At 37.3% G+C, this 17,643-nt stretch overlaps 1 protein-coding gene and 1 pseudogene across 13 annotated transcripts in view; one reads left to right on the forward strand and one right to left on the reverse strand.

Annotated features, from left to right (window-relative positions):
- The window catches only part of ANKS1B (ankyrin repeat and sterile alpha motif domain containing 1B), a 1,079,287-nt gene that overhangs the window by 974,825 nt on the left and 86,819 nt on the right, over positions 1 to 17,643 (reverse strand). The gene's annotated exons all lie outside the window — the stretch shown is intronic.
- LOC132695178 (proteasome subunit beta type-5 pseudogene) overlaps positions 13,260 to 17,643 on the forward strand; it is a 45,670-nt pseudogene continuing 41,286 nt past the window's right edge.

The raw sequence follows: 17,643 nt of genomic DNA on the forward strand, positions 1-17,643 counted from the left end.
CAGGTATATGAGATATTAATATCCTTCATTTAATGGATCAGTAACTGATAGCCTGAAAGGTTCAATGCAGATCACAACTGTAACAAATGGTTAGATAGACATTCATACTCAACTGCTGCGCTGTCCAATATGGCAACCACTAGCCAGATGTGGTTAATCTAAATCAAGAGGTGTTGTAGGTATAGTGAATTGAATTCACATATTGAATAATTGCTATGAGATAAAGAATGTATAATACCTCACTCGTGATAAAATATATTATTAAAATTGATTTCATCTGTCTCTTTTTACTTCTTTTAGTACGGTCACTTGAAAACTTTAAACTACGTATGTGGCCTGCATTATATTTCCATTGCCATTGGATAAAGCTCTTCTGAAGCAAGGTGCTTTAACAACAGGAGATTATTTGGAGGCAAAGAGACTTAGGTTTACATCCCAGACTCCACCACATACTTACAAAGTGACTTTGTGAAAGACTGTTTAACATCTTTAAGATGCACTTTTCTTATATTTAAAATTATAATATTAAACCTACAATACAGTACTATGAAGAGGTTAAATGATACATAAAAAAAGGTTACGATGTGTCCTATAATTAACAGCCCCTTGATATTAATTCTCTTTTCTTCTTCTTTCCCAACCAGTTTCCCTATTAATTTAAACTGGAGTTAAACTTCTATAGTGGACGTATTAGTCCCAGTGCCTACAATTTCCAATATCTTAGTCCAGGTTAACACAAGCCTCATGACTAGAAAAAGAGATATAGGCAGGTGGTCAATGATTTGCCCAAGGTAGACACTTGACTCAGTATGACCCCCTGGGTACAAATAGAGGATCCATGATAACTTGCTGAATCAGTCATATTTTCTCCCTATGGAATTAATCCTAAAAATAGACGCAGACTAGTTAATAACAAAAGGATAATGAAGCAAACATGGGGAGAGAAGCAGAGGTAATAAGAGAAAAAGCTATTCATTCATTCTACAAATATTAATCGTAGTCCATTTACTATGTGCTATATGACCCAAAAGGGAGACACTGGGAGAGGAATGAATTCCTAGAGTTTTTAAGAGATCCACAAAACTTCCAATTCCAGTCCACATGACTCTTTGCAATAAATCCTTTTTCCCCCCTTTAGACAGAGGGAGTAAGGCTCCATTCCTTGAAACCAAAATGATTTAACACAGTTTCATAAGGGAAAGTGCAAAAGGTGTCTTTTAGTTAGATTTTTAAAAAGACAAAGTATGTCTTGCCCTAGGTAATAACTCAAGTGAAAAAATGTTCTTCCTCAAAATGTATAGTTCCTTTCCTAAAACTGGCTGTAGCCAGACAGAAAGGGACAAATGGGAATAAGAAGGGGCATTGACCCTAAATATTCCTTTATAAAACAACCACCAGCAGAAGCACGCTTTTAAGTGTCTTCCTGCCATTACACAGAAATATGCAGGCAAAAAGAAAAATGATCTGCCAACTACAACTATAGACTATATTTATTAAAGACTTTTTCACAAATACAAGTACAATTCACTGCATCAGAGTCCCTTGACCATTTTTTGCAGGGGAGTCTATGGGCCTCACTAAAATAACTTGGGCTTCTAAGGCAAGGGAGGTAGGAATTTCCTCACTCTAATGTATTACTGGACAGGCTTCAAGTTCAGATCAGAAGGGTAGGTATGTAATAAACAAAAACAAGTTGTTTTGAATTGCACTTCTTTTGATAAAATATCTCAGTGATTTCACCAGGAATACAAGATCTGGTTTCTTAGCTCTAAAGTTTCAGCCCCAGAGAAGTGGATCCCTTTAGCCAAAAACACTAGAGATTGATTAGTAAAGCAAAATTTATTCACTTATTAAAACATTATTTTATAATTATATGCAAGAATTGCTATGCTAAGAACTCAATGCTGGTTTCAATCAATGCAAGTGGACATTCTCACTGGCCGTATCTTCTTACTCACTCTAAAGAAGCATTGCTGGGGCGCCTGGGTGGCTCAGTCGGTTAAGTGTCCGACTTCGGCTCAGGTCATGATCTTGTGGTTCACGAGTTCGAGCCCCATGTCAGGCTCTGCGCTGACAGCTCGGACCCTGGAGCCTGCTTCCGATTCTGTGTCTCCCTCTCTCTCTGACCCTCCCCCCATTCATGCTCTGTCTCTCTCTCAAAAATAAATAAACGTTAAAAAAAAATTAAAAATAAAGAAAGAAAGAAAGAAAGAAAGAAGCATTGCTAAATACTTCCTTTGTACTACACATTTAAATGGGCTATTTTCACTCTTATGAAAAACCATGTGAGATGGTTTGTGGGTATGTGACCCTACTTTAAAATAAGCAAACTTACCATTGGAAAGGTATTTCTCCAAAATCCCAAGCAAGTAAATGTCAAAGTATGGGATTTGGTGACGCACAGCCTGATTCTTGTCCATGATGACCCAGAGCACTACCTTTCCAGGACCACTAATCTCTAAGTTAAAGTTAGGTTTAAAAAATGAGCAAAATGAGTCCCTCCTGTATCTCTCTCACTGACTTTCAGTATTTCTTATTTCAAAACAGACCTTTTTGTGTAAAGATTCCAAATCACCAACTGTCATTTTTCTAACACTGTAAATTCTAAATGCAATCGTCTGTCAACTAAGAATGGTCTAAGAACATTTTAAACATTCATTTTCCCCAAATCCACATAATGACTCTGGTTGTTGAGAAATTCCACATTAAAGGCCAAGTACTTACCAAATCATTTTTCCTTTCAGAAACAATTCAAGGCAATATAAGCTTGTGCTCACTTTTTCATACTGTCATGGCATGTTAAAAGAGGAAAACCTACTGATCAAATCAATAATTACCTGAATTTACAATGAACCAAATTCAGTCTTTTTACAATATTGCCAAACACTAAAACTGGACCCTAAACATTGGAATGGAATTGTGGCAAACCTTTAACTCTTCCAGACACTTAATCCGCATGGGACTGAAACTCCACTTTAACAAAATCCCAGGTGACACTTGGGTAGCAAGGGACTAAGCTGTGTCTAGCTCAGAGGTTCTCAGCCCAAACCAATTAAATCACCTGGGTCTCAACTGATGTGTGATGGGGGCCACTCTTCATTTTCAAACCACCCCAGATGATTCTAATTTGCATTCTGAGCTAAGAACTGCCATAATTGAAAACCACTGCCCTAGCTCATCTGAGCCAGATTTCTGCTGAAGTTCTTTCTTTGAGTTCTTCTCCCCAAGTACTACTAAAAACCTGGTCCATTAATTCAGCATTGAGTAAAGAAAATCAAAGTGGAGAGATAATAATAGGTACTGTGATGGTTAGTTTTATGTGTAAACTTGACTAGGCTATGGTACCCAGGTGCTTGGTCAAGTACCAGTCTAGATGTTGCTAGTAAGGTATTTTTTTAATGTTATTAACATTTAAATCAGTAAAGCACTTTACCTCCCATAATGTGGGTGGGCCTCATCCAATCAGTTGAAGGACTTCAGTGTAAAGACTGAGGTTTCCAGAGGAAGGAATTCAGCCCGTGGATTGTAACACAGAAAACCTGCCTGAGTTTCCAGCCTGCCTGGCCTTCCCTGTAGATTTCAGACTCAAGACTGCAACATCAACTCTTACCTGAATTTCCAGCCTGCCTGGCTGTCCTATAGATGTCAGACTTGCCAGGCTCTACAACTGCATGAGCCAATTCCTTAAAAAAGTTCTGTAGAGTCCCTCCCTCTGTGACTGCCTCTCTTTCTCCTTCTCTGTGTGTTAGAAAGTGGAGGAAAAACAGTAAAGTATACCCCAAACTGAGAAAGCACTCTAAGAGCGGAAAACAAAGCAGGCAACTCCAAACAATATACACAGAGTTTTACTGACGATAACTGACAGGGCAGGGATCAAGTGAATGATGATCCACAGAAGTTACACAGTTATTCTCCACAAAATCCAAACCTTGGTCCACAGATTTTATAGAGTGACAGGAGACACAGAAAAGCACTGTAGTAAGATCAAAAGGTTCACAGGCATCTAATTGACAGCTAACCTTTAAGTAAATCTTGTGGCACCACCTGTGTATCAGGAAGGGGAAAGACTGTAATCTCTAACAGGTTCATGCATGGGAGGCCAAAACAAGCCCTGGAGGGCATTTCTAAGGCATGTATATTAACTTCCAAGTAGCCCAGAATAAGTAGCCAAGAGAGGTCATCATTTAGACATGAACAAAATGGAGGGCCAAAGATGGAATCAGTATCGTCAGCACTCCTATACTGTGTGTGTGTATATCCTATTGATTCCAAATCTCAATATAAATACCACTTATTTAAATGCAAACTACATGCCTGAAATCATGCTAAATTATTCACATTTTCTGATTTAATACTTTCAACAACCAAATTAAAAAGCTGAAAAGGCAAGCCCTAAGAGAAAACATTGTGACCAAGGATAGGGAAGTTTCATTTAGCAACTTTGGAGGGGAAACAGTATACAGGATGTTAGTATTAGGTGAGTCAAGAAAAAGCCAAGGATAAAAAGGTAAGTGTTCACCAAAAAATTAAAGGCAAAAGGGAAAGTGGAAAACCTATAGATTAAAAAAGACTGTGCCCACCATCGGAAACCATTCAGTCTGCTTTCTGCTTCTATAAATTTGCCTTTTATGCATATTACACTTATATAAAATCAAACAATATGTAGTCTTTTGCATCTGGCTCTTTTCACTGAACATAATGTTTTTGAAGTTTATTCGTGTTATAGCATATCTCAGTAGTTTGTTGCTTTTGATTGTTGAAAAGAATCTCATTGTAGAGATATACTTCATTATTTTGTCCATTCACCAGTTGACAGACATTTGTATTGTTTCTAGGGATGGACTATTATGACTAATGCTAGTATTAACAGTCAATCACATATGTTTTCATTTCACTTGTGTAAATACCTAATAGAACTACCACAGTGGTTATGGTTAAAGGTTATGGTTAACCTTTTAAGAAACTGTGAAAAAGCTTATTTCCAAATTGGTTGTATCATTTTATATTCTTACCAGCAATGCAGGTTCCAGGTTCTCCATATCTTTGCCAACATTTGTTATTTTTTGTCTTTTCAATTATAGCCATTTAATTGAAGGGGTGGTGTGTGTGTGTGTGTGTGTGTGTGTGTGTGTGTGTTGTGTAACAAATGTGTAGTGGTATCTCACTGTGGTTTTAATTTGCATTTCTCTAAAGGTTGAACATCTTTTCCTGTTGCTGAAAAGCCATTTGTGGATCTTCTTGGGTGAAATGTCTATTAAAATCTTCACATATTTAGCGTTGCCTGGCTGGCTCATTCCATTAAGCTTCTGACTTCAGCTCAGGTCATGATCTCACAATTCGTGAGCGAGTCTCTCATCAAGCTCTGAGCTGTCAGGCTCAGGGGAGCCTGCTTGATATTCTCTCTCTCTCCCTCTCTCTCTGCCCCTCCCCAGCTGATGCTCAGGCTCTCTCTTTCAAAATAAATAAATAAACTTAAAAAAACATCTTCACTTATATAAAAAAAAAAGATCTTCACCATTAGACCTTATTTTAATACAAATCTGAATAAGCCAAATGTAAAAAAATTTAGGGATAAAATTGTGGAAATTTGAACACTCAGTGGTTATTTGATATCAAGGAATTATTAGGTTTACTTGGGTCTTAATAATGGCATTATAATTTTGCTTTTTGAAGAAAAATATCTTTCAGAGTGATATGCAGAAGATTTATAGATAACATGATGTCAGGTCTATGACTGTTATAAAATAATCTAGAGGATATGGGGGAATATACATAAAAGATTGGCCATATGCTGACAATTTATCATTTTTGAAGCTGAGAAAAGGATTCATGAGGACTCATATTACTATTCACTCTACTTCTGCATGTGTTTGAAAATTTCCATAAGTTCTAAGAAACAAAAAGCTGACACACCAAATGCATGCATTAACTTATACATGCTCTTAAAATCTCCTAAAATTACCACAAAAGGGTTTTTAAGATACACCCAACAAGAAGAAACAACATGGAAAAGAAAACAACAGCAACAAGACTTTGCAAACTGGAAAGTGGATAAACACGAACTACTTCGAAAACCTGAATTCATGGCTGGAAGTAAGGAAAGCCAAGAAAGCAAACCTAATTTGCACAGCAGAAGTTCCAAAAGGTTTAGAAATAGGTGGTACCAGGTACCTCTGGAAGTGAGTCTGAAGGTTAAAACTCCAAGGAATGGTTGAAAGTCAATTAAGGAAAATGAACTCTTGATACTCCACTCCATACACCCAAACAACTATCCCTTCACCATCCCAGCAGAAGACTATGATTTATTTTCTTTTTTTTTTTAATTTTTTTTTTCAACGTTTTTTATTTATTTTTGGGACAGAGAGAGACAGAGCATGAACGGGGGAGGGGCAGAGAGAGAGGGAGACACAGAATCGGAAACAGGCTCCAGGCTCCGAGCCATCAGCCCAGAGCCTGACGCGGGGCTCGAACTCACGGACCGCGAGATCGTGACCTGGCTGAAGTCGGACGCTTAACCGACTGCGCCACCCAGGCGCCCCATATTTTCTTGAGAGAGTTAAAGAGATGTTCTCTGGATGAAGGGTAGCTGCTACAGCTGAGAGTAGGAAAAAAAAAAATACTAAAAGCAAAGTAATTAAGTAAAATTTTACACCCTGAATGTAAAGATTTCTTCCTCAATTTAGCACCCAGAATGCTTATAGACAGAGAACAATCAAATATCTACCCAGCACAAGAAAAAAAGCTAACAAATGCTGACACTGAAGGATCCTTCAATGTCCCTATAGTTATAAGCTTTAACCACGAATACAGAGTTATGACCCACTTTAAAGAGGCCCATGTTCAAATACAAACGGACAACCAAGGATCACAGGAGATTTGAGAAATGTCCCAAACATGAAAGATGCAAGCTAAAGTGAAAAACTGAAGAGATCTGTAAAATAAAGTAGAAGATAAATTAATGAGACTTCCCAGAAAGTAAAACAAAAAGAAGGAATAGTGGTTAATTTTATGTATCAACATAGCTAAGCCACAGTGCCCAGATATTTGGTCAAACAATATTCTGGATCTTTAAGGTACTTTTTTGTTGAAATTAACATTTTATTCATTTTGTTTATTTTTTTCCAAGTTTTTATTTAAATTTAAGTTATTTAACATATAGTGTAGAACTGGTTTCAGGAGAAGAATTTAGTGATCACTTACATATAACACCCAGTGCTCATCACAAGTGTCCTCCTTAATGCCCATCCCCCACCTTCCTCCAGCAACCCTGTTTGTTTTCTATAGTCAATAGTCTCTTATGACTTGCCCCCCTCTCTAGATTTACCTTATTTTTCCTTCCCTTCTCATATGTTCGCCTGTTTTGTTTCTTAAATTACACATATGAGTGAAATCATATGGTATTTGTCTTTCTCTGACTTATTTCACTTAGCATAATACACTCTAGTTCCATCCATGTTGTTGCAAATGGCAAGATTTCATTCCTTTTGGTGGCTGAGCAATATTCCATTGTGTGTGTGTGTGTGTGTGTCCACACCACATTTTCTTTATCCATTCATCAGTTGATGGACATTTGGGCTCTTTCCATGATTTGGCTATTGTTGATAATGCTGCTATAAACATTGGGGTACATGTGCCCCTTTGAATCGGCAGTTTTGTATCCTCCAGATAAACACCTCATAGTACAATTGCTGGGTTGTAAGGTAGTTCTACTTTTAATTTTTTGAGGAACCTCCTTACTGTTCTCTAGAGTGGCTGTACCAGTTTGCATTCCCACCAACAGTGCAAAAGGGTTCCCCTTTCTCCACATTCTTGCCAATATCTGTTGTTTCCTGAGTTGTTAATTTTAGCCATTCTGACAGATGTGAGGTGGTATCTCATTGTGATTTTGAATTGCATTTCCCTGATAATGAGTGATGTGCTGTATCTTTTTTTGCCTCTGTTGGCTATTTGTATGTCTTCTTTGGAGAGATGTCTATTCTTTTCTTTGCTTTTTTTTTTTCTTTTTTAGAGAGAGAGAAAGAGAGAGCATGAGCTGGAAAGAGGAGAAGAGAGTGAAAAAGAATCGCAAGCAGGCTCCACGGTCACCACAGAGCCCAAAATGGGGCTTGATCCAATGACCCTGAAATCATGACCTGAGCCAAAATCAAGAGTCAGATGCTCAACCAACTGAGCCACCCTGACACCCATCTTATACCTATTTTTAATTTGATTACTGGGGGTTTTTTTGGTGTTGAGTTGTATAAGTTCTTTAAATATTTGAGCTAGTAAGACTTTATCATTTGCAAATATCCTACTCAGTATGTTGTCTTTTAGTTTTGTTGATTGTTTCTTTGCTGTGCAGAAGCTTTTTTATTTTGATGTAGTCCCAATAATTCATTTTTGCTTTTGTTTTCCTTGCTTTAGGAAACATATGTAGACAAATGATGCTATAGACAATGTTAGAGAAATTACTTTCTGCCCTGTCTCATAGGATTTTTATTGGTTTCAGATCTCACATTTAGGTCCTTCATCTATTTTGAGTTTATTTTTTGTATACAGTATAAGAAAGTGACCCAGCTTCATTCTTTTGCATGTAGGTGTCCCAACGCCCTTTGTTGAAGAGACTTTTTTTTCCATTGGATATTCTTTCCTGCTTTGTGGAAGATGAGTTGACCGTTTCTGGGTTCTCTACTCTGTTCCTTTGATCTATATGTGTGTTTTTTGTGCCATACTGTCTTGATGATTATAGCTTTGTAATATAGCTTGAAGTCCAGAATTGTGACACTTCCCACTTTTCTTTTCTTTTTCAACATTACTTTAGCTATTTGGGGTCTTTTCTGGTTCCAAAAAATTTTAGAAGTGTTTGTTCTAGCTCAGTGAAAAATGCTGGTGTTATTTTGATATGTATTGTGCTGAATGTGTAGACTGCTTTGGGTAGTATAGATATTTTAACAATATTTGATCTTCCAATCCATGAGCATGGAATGTTTTTCCATTTCTTTGTGTCTTCTTCAATTTCTTTTCAGAAGTATTCTATATTTTTCAAAGTACAGATCCTTTACCTCTTGGGTTAGGTTTATTCCTAGGTATCTTACGGTTTTTGGTGCAACTGTAAATAGGATCAATTCCAGTCTCTTTCTGCTGCTTCATTATTGGTATATAGAAATACAACAGATTTCTGTATGTTGATTTTATATCCCGTGACTTTGCCAAATTCATGTAACACTTCTAGCAATTCTTTGGTGGGGTCCTTCGGGTTTTCTATATATAGTATCATGTCATCTGTGAGGAGTGAAAGTTTGACTTCTTCTGCACTGATTCATATGCCTTTTGTTTCTTTTTGTTGTCTTTTCGCTGAGTCTAGGACTTCAGTACTATACTGAACAACAGTGGTGAGAGTGGACATCCCTGTTGTGTCCTGACTTTATGGGAAAAGCTTAGATTTCCCCCACTGAGGATATTAAGTGTGGGTCTTTCATATATGGCCTTTATGATGCTGAGGTTTGTTCCATCTTTTTTAATTTTTTTTTTGTTTTTTTTTCCTTTTTTATTGGTTTTACACTTTGTTGAGGGTTTTTTACCAAGAATGGATGCTGTATTTTATCAAATGCTTTTTATGTATCTATTGAGAAAATCATATGGTTTTCATTCTTTCTTTTATTAATATGGTGTATTGCACTGATTGATTTGCAGATCAAATCTGTAGCCCAGGAATAAATCCCACTCTGTAGCCCAGGAATAAATCCCACTTGATTGTAGTGAATAATTCCTTTAATGTCCTATTGGATTCAATTTGCTAGTATCTTGTTAAGAATTTTTGCATCCATGTTCATCAGGGACAATGGTCTGTAATTCTCCTTTTTAGTGGGGTCTTTGGTTTTGGCATCAAGGTAATGCTGGCCTCATAGAACGAGTTTGGAAGTCTTCTTTCCATTTCTATTTTTTGGAACAGTTTCAGAAGAAGGGGTATTAACTCTTTTTTAAATGTTTAGAAGAATTCCCCAGAAGCCATCCAGCCCTGGACTCTTGTTTGTTGGGAGATTTTTGCTTACCTGCTCAGTTTCTTTGTTGGTTATAGGTCTGTTCAAATGTTGTATTTCTTCCTGTTTCAGTGTTGGTAATTTATATGTTTCTAGGAATTTATCCACTTCTTTCAGACTGCCCAGTTTGTTGGCATATAGATTGCCCATAATATGCTCTTATAATTGTTTGTATTTCCACAGTGTTGGTTGTGATCTCTCCTCTTTCATTTGTGATTTTATTTATTTGGGTCCTTTCTTCTTTCTTTTTGATAAGTCTGCTAGGGGTTTGTCAATTTTGTTAATTCTTTTGAAGCACCAGTTCCTAGTTTTATTGATGGGTTCTACTGTTTGTTTGTTTGTTTTGTATTTCCATATCACTTATTTCTGCTCTAATCTTTGTTTTCCTTTTTTTATTGGTTTTACACATTATATGCTGTTCTGTTTCCAGCTCCTTTAGGTGTAAGATTAGGTTGTATATTTGAAACTTTTCTTGCTTCTTAAGGAAGCCCTATATGGCTATATGCTTCCCTCTTATGAAAGCCTTTCCTGCATCCCAAAGGTTTTAGACTGTCGTATTTTTATTGCCATTTCCTTTCATGCATTTTATTTCTTCTTTAATTTCATGGTTAACCCATTTGTTCTTCAGTCGGATGTTCTTAGACATCCATGTACCTGTGGTCATTCCAAATTTTTTCTCATGGATCATTTCAAGATCAAAGTGTTGTGGTCTGAAAATACGCATGATGCCATATTAGCCTTAGTCCTAGTCTTTTTGTATTGGTTGGAGCCTGATTTGTGACCCAGTATGTGATCTGGAGAATCTTCCATTTGAACTCAAAAAGAAAGTGTATTCTGCTGCTTTAGGATGAAATGCTCTGAATATATCTGTTAGGGGCATCTGGCCTAGTATGTCATTCAAAGCCATTGTTTCCTTGTTGATCCTCTCCTTAGGTGATCTGTCCACTGTTGTAAGTGGGATGTTTAAGTTCCCTACTATTTTTGTATATTATCAATGAGTTTAAGTTTGTTATTAATTGATTTATATACTTGGCTTCTTCCAATGTGGGGTTATAAATATTTACAATTCCGAGATCTTCTGGTTGGACAGTCCACTATATTATGATATAGTGCCCTTCTTCATCTCTTACTACAGTCTTTGGTTTAAAATCTAGATTATCTGATACAAGGATGGCTATTCCAGCTTTCTTTTGATGTCCATTAGCATGATAAATGTTTCTCCATCCTCTCTCTTTCAATCTGGAAGTGTCTTTGATCTAAAATGAGTCTCTGAAACAGCACATCAATGGATCTTGTTGTTTTTTTTTATCCATTCTGATAGCCTACATCTTTTGATCCGAACATTTAGTTCATTAACATTCAGAGTAATTATCGATAGATATGAATGTAGCGCCACTGTATTACCTGTTAAATCGCTGTTCCTGTAGATTATCTCTGTTCCTTTTTAGTCTTTGTTGCTTTTGGTCTCTCCCACTCAAAGGGTCACCTTTAATATTTCTTGCAGAGCTGGTTTAGTGTTCATGAACTCCTTTAGTTTTTGTTTGTCTTGGAAACTCTTTATCTCTCCTTCTATTTTGAATGACAGCCTTGCTGGATAAAGTATTCTTGCCTGCATATTTTTCCCATTTAGCATGTTGAATATCAGGTCATTTCATTCTGACCTGCCAGAAGTTTCAGTGGACAGGTCAGCTACTAACTTTATGTGTCTACCCTTGTACATTAAGAACCTTTGTCCCAAACTGCTTTCAGAATTCTCTTTACCCTTGTATTTTGCAAGTTCCACTGATATGTCTTGATATTGATCTGTTTTTGTTCACTTTGAGGGGAGTTATCTATGCCTCTTGGACTTGAATGCCTGTTTCCTTCCCCGGATTGGGGAAGTTCTCAACTATAATTTGTTCAAATAAACCTTCTGTCCTTTTTTCCCCGCTCTTCTCCTGGGACTCCTATGATATGGATACTACTTCACTTTATGGAGTTGCTGAGTTCCCTGAGTCTATATTCATGATCTAATAGTTTTCTTTCCCTCTTGTTTTCAGCTTTTTTATTTTCAATAATTTTATCTTCTACATCACCTATCTGTTTCTCTGCTTCTTCCAACCTCATTGTGATTACATCTAGTCAGTTTTGCATCTCGGTTATAGGTTTTTTTTTGCTTTTTATTTCGGCCTGACTAGTTTTTAGTCTTTTATCTCTGCAGCAAGGGTATCTGTTTCTATGTCGTCTATGCTTTCATCAAGCCCAGCTAGTATTCTTATGACTGTTGTTTTAAATTCGTGTCCAGATATATTGCTTATATCTGTTTTGAGTAAACCCCTGTGATTTCTTCTTGCTCTTTCTTTTGGGGAGAATTACTCTGTCTTGTCATTTTGTCTAGGTTTCTGTCTTTTCTGTGTTATGAAACCTTGTTATATTTTCTGCTGAGAGTAATGCTATATTAAGAAGGAGCCATACACAGTCCAGGGCCTGGTGCTTTAGGAAGTGTTTCTGGTATATTCTATGTGCACTCTGCTGTTGTGTTTTGGCTGCTCTTTCCCACAGGTCAGTCCTCTGCAGAGTTCCTCCTTGCTTACAGTGGGGAGTGTTTACACCTCTAACTAGGTGTGCTTTGATTTGTTTAAAATAAGCCTGATAAGGAAGAAAGAAAGAAAGAAAGAAAGAAAGAAAGAAAGAAAGACAGAAAGAAAGAAAGAAAAAGAAAAGAAAAAAAGAAAAGAAAAAAAAGAAAAGAAAAAGAAAAAGAAAAAAAGGAAAAGACAAGACAAGACAGGAAAGAAAGAAAAGCCTGGTCCTATTTCCACCAGAACTGAAGCTGACACTTTGCAGTACTCTGTGATCAGTAGACCTGGTGAATGCTGAGGAACCATGCTGGTCATCTGCAGAGGAGGTACACTGTGCTGGCTCAGTCACACCTGCCCTAGTAAAGATGCCTCTATAGGACATATGCGGTCAGGGTTTGGTGTAAGTGGCTCCAGCCTCCACTGGGGGTGCTGTGTTGCTCACTGAAGTCCAATCATGTTGGCGGTCCAAGGCAAAAATGGAGTCACCCTGCTCTCTTGTCCCAGGAGTAAAGAGGGAGGAGAGCTGGTACCCTTCACTATTCAGGAAACTCTCGCAGAAAAGTGAACAATTTCCCCTCTTCTGTCCCAGGCTTCTGTCAGATCCCTGCCCTCACCCTCTCTGTGCCCAGGCCCTCGGCACACCTGGTAGCACAGTTCTCCCTTGTTCTATCTCCTACACATGGCTGGGATTCAAAATTCCAAGGACCCAGTACAGGGCGACCCACTCCCGTCCACTGGAGGAGAGATTCACCAAGCCCTGTCTGGTGCCATTTTGTCCCAGAAAAGCAGCACACAGTGGCACAGGTGCTTGGAGTTCACGGTGAAGCACAGCAAAAAGCAGCAACCAGGTCATTTGCCCTCTGTATGCACTTCTGTCCCTTCTGATGAACAGCCACTTGATGGAGCCCGCTGGGTCTTTTGTCCTTGCAAAGACAGTATACCCTCTTCCAAATGTACTCCAGGGAGGGGAACATTCTCTCCCAGCGTGACCCAGGGGATCTATACACCAGGATGTCTGTTTCCAGGCCTCTGCCCTCCTTAACCACAGGAGTACCACCACACCCACCCATTTTGACTCTGGTAAATGCTAAAACATGAATTTGAGCTCCACTGCTTGTGAAAACCTGGTGATAGTTTCTCTTGATTCCCCAGTCAATGGTTTTCGGGAAATGTTTTTCTTGCACAAACCCAATGCACTGCTCTCCCTCCCCCACTTTCTCTCCTTCATCTGCAAAAAGGGCTCCCTTCCCCTCCATGGCACCATGGCTCTTCTCTCCCCCAGTTCACTTCTCTACACCTCGTACCTGCCACATTCTTTCCTTCTAATCATGCAGATTGTTCTCTTAATCCTCAGATCAATTTCTGAAGTGTTCAAAATGATTTGATGTTAATCTAGCTGTGTTCCAGGGATGAGGCAGGCCCAGGGGCCCCCTACTACTCTGCCATCTTAACTCCCTCTCAAGAATAACATTTTAAATCAGTGGACTTTGGAAGCTGATTACCCTCCTTACGTGTGGGTCTCACATAATCATTTGAAGGCCTTAACAAAACAAAGACTAGCCTCCCTGGAGCAAGAAGGAATTCTGCCAACAGACTGTCTATGGACTCAACTTTTCCTTGGTCTCAAGCCTGAAGGCCTACCCTATAGATTTTGGACTTACCAAGCCTTTACAATCACATGAGGCAATTCCATAGAACCACTCTCAATCTCAATCAAGCTCGCTCTCTCTCTCTCTCTCTGCTTCCCTCCCTATTTTCCTCCCTCCTTCTCTCTCCTCCTCTCTCTCTCTCTCCAAATATATATACATATTATATATAACTATAATATATATATATATATATAGTTTCCTATGACCATGACTATCCCTGGTGGCTCAAGCTTCATCCTTTACCCAGCTCCTAACAGTGACATCTTGAAGATGTCAATAAGCTCCCAATAAGCAACTTTTAAACAAACTTTTGGAAAATGCTCCCTTCATAAATTAGGGTTCTCTGTGCCTATGAAATAGAAGCAATCTAATTTATTAATGATCCCTAAGTCACTATAATTAATGCAGACCAGTCTGTTAACTGAACAACTTTCCTGAGGCTTCAGGAAATAATTCATATGTTTACTAATTATTCTTTACTATTTATAGTAGGTATTTTGTACAAAAATCTGTCTCCCACAGATGCTTGAAATCTCTCCATTGGTCACTTACTACTTACTACTTTGATAAATAGTATTTACTTCTCTTTTAAAGTATGTAAGGGGACTAGAATTTTGAAATTGGATGAGAGGACACAACAAAAGAAGATGGCAGAATAAATTTGAGCACTCTTGCAGTTTTCATTTTAAAATGACTTAAGCCATCTTCAACAGCTACCTAATCATCTTCATTACTCTGGAATTAGAATTAAACTATTGAAAGCCACACAAAAAGGCCTATGCAAATTAGTCTAAATTTAAATAAAATACACCATTTTTCCATTCTCAGCTGTTGAAGAACAACTTTACATTCAATAGCCATTAGAATAACGTATTATACTGTATGCAAATTTAAAAATTAGCACTATGTTTTTATTTAGCAAAGTATTTTCTTCCATACTAGTGCTTATAGCAAGGAAGGGAAGCCACTTCAGCAATAATTAGACAGCTTCAAAATGGAAGTCTGAGCCAAGCTGAAAGACTTGGGTAGGGAAAACAGAAAGGAAGGAGAAGAGGGGTTTCAAACAGGGACATAAAGTTTGAACAGTAAAAGATATGTTCAATAAATGTTGCAAACCACCATCCAGCACTTGGCCAAAATGCAGAATTCTTAGAAGAGAATTATGGGCAAATAAGATTAAGGAGACAAAAGTTACAGAGACAAAGAATAAAAAGATTAAGGTAGAAGTACAATGGGGAAAGGTTTAATTTTAAATATATATATATATATATATATATATATATATATATATATGCATATTAAACAGCAATATATATAAAAGCTCTTTATATATAAAAGCTCTTAGCACAGTATCTGGTACATACTAAGACTAAGTAAATATCCACTATTATTGTGGCTTCCCCCTCTTCCTATTTTGGTCTTGGCTTAAGAAACCCTATCTGTTTTCTGTAATTTGCTATATACGATGGATAAATATGGAGTAATGATGAAGAAAGCAAAGATGAGGAGATTGGCAACAAATTTCTCTCTGCTTTAGTCACAGCTTTGAGATAAAACAGGAGAGCCAAGGATTAATGTCATAGATGGTTTTTCATTTTTGTCATAAGATTTCAGAGCTCAAACAATCCTAAGATGATGATGATATCTTCTATTTAGGCAGGCTTTTAACAGAGCACTCTCAAACACATTTACTCAAATAATAATAATAATAGCCACAAGGAAATCAACTAATTTAGTCCTTTTATCAATAAGAGAACCTAACAGAGCTAGACAGATTAAATGACTAATCAGTGGCATTAGTGGTGATGATGACAATGATGATGATCTAACAAACTGCTAAATACTTACTTGTGCATTTTCTCATTTAATCCTTACAGTAACCCTAAGAGATAGGTACTATAATTATCTCTTTTTTTAAGTTAAACAAACTAAAGTTTAGGAAGATTAGGAAACTTACCCAAGGTCACTCAGCAAAAAGTGGTAGAACTGGGATTCAAAAAACATGACTGACCCAAAAACCTATCCAGTTACTCACTAAACCATACTTTCCATAGTTAGGATTAGAACTCAATTCTTCCAAATCCATCCTCATCTAATGTTCTTTCCCCCACAGCGTAACTCCCAAATTCAGTGAGGTATATATGTTAAACTAAAAATCTAAATACATATTGCATTTATTTTCTAATATATTAAATTATCTGGCACCCCTACACATCTAATGTTACAAACTACAATTCCATCTCTAACTGCGTATTCAAGTATATATCAAGTATATGTCATAATATATTAAGTATAATAAGTATAATATTCATTTTATAAATATATCTGAGCCATTTAAAAATATTTTTATAAATTACCTAGTTCATCTCTAGAGGAAAAAGTCATTTTGATATATATATATATATTTTTTTTTTTTTTTAAGTAAACTCTACCTCAATTTGGGGCTTGAATTCACAACCCCAAGATTAAGAGTCACATGCCCTATGAGCTGAGCCAGCTGAGTGCCCCTCTTTGTTAGATTCTTATAGAAGATTTCCCTATCCTAAAACCAGGATTATTTACAAGTAATATAAAGAAGCCAAACTAGCCTCTCTTAAAACTTCCACTTTAGGAAAAAATTAAGACAGTTCAAGAAATAAACAATAATGTCCTTGTTACGTATAATCTATTTTAAGGGGATTTCAAAGCACTTTAAATTGTAACAAAGTCTTACAATGTTTCCAGAGAGACTTCTGATTTCCTGTTCCACATGTAAAAAGCATGAAAGTCACTGCCTCATCTGAATGACTAAAAATATGAACACACTGAAAAATCAGCAATTCTTGGATCCCTAAGACACAGAGCAAAGTGCTGCTGCCCCCAAGAATAGAGAGACAGGTGGATACAGGAATTATAGCTTACCGGAGCAGAGATTCATGAACAGAAACTGCGAGGGAAACCAGTGCAAAGTAGGAGAACCTGAAGTATAACTGAGGAAGTGCTGGAGGCTCAGTATAGACAAATCTGGAAGTTAAAAACTCCAGGGGTAGCTTTTATCAAAAAAAAACAAAAGATAATAAATGTTGGTGGGGATGTGGAAAAAAGGGGAACCCTAACATACTGTTGATGGGAATGCAAATTGGTACAACCATTATGGAACACCGTATGGCAGCTCCTCAAAAAATTAAAAATTGAACCACCATATGATCTGGCAATCCCACTCCTGGGTATATATCCAAAGGAAATGAAATCAGTATCTTGAAGGAAAGTCTGTACACCCATGTTCATTGTAGCATTATTTACAATAGCCAAAGTATGGAAACAACCTAAGTGTGTCTATCAATGGATGAATGAATAAAGATGTGAGATATACATACACCTACACACACACACACACACACACACACACACACTCTCTCTCTCTCTCTCTCTAAA

This window comes from Panthera onca, chromosome B4 (assembly GCF_046562875.1).
Source record: "Panthera onca isolate mPanOnc1 chromosome B4, mPanOnc1 haplotype 2, whole genome shotgun sequence".
NCBI classification, from domain to species: Eukaryota; Metazoa; Chordata; class Mammalia; order Carnivora; family Felidae; genus Panthera; species Panthera onca.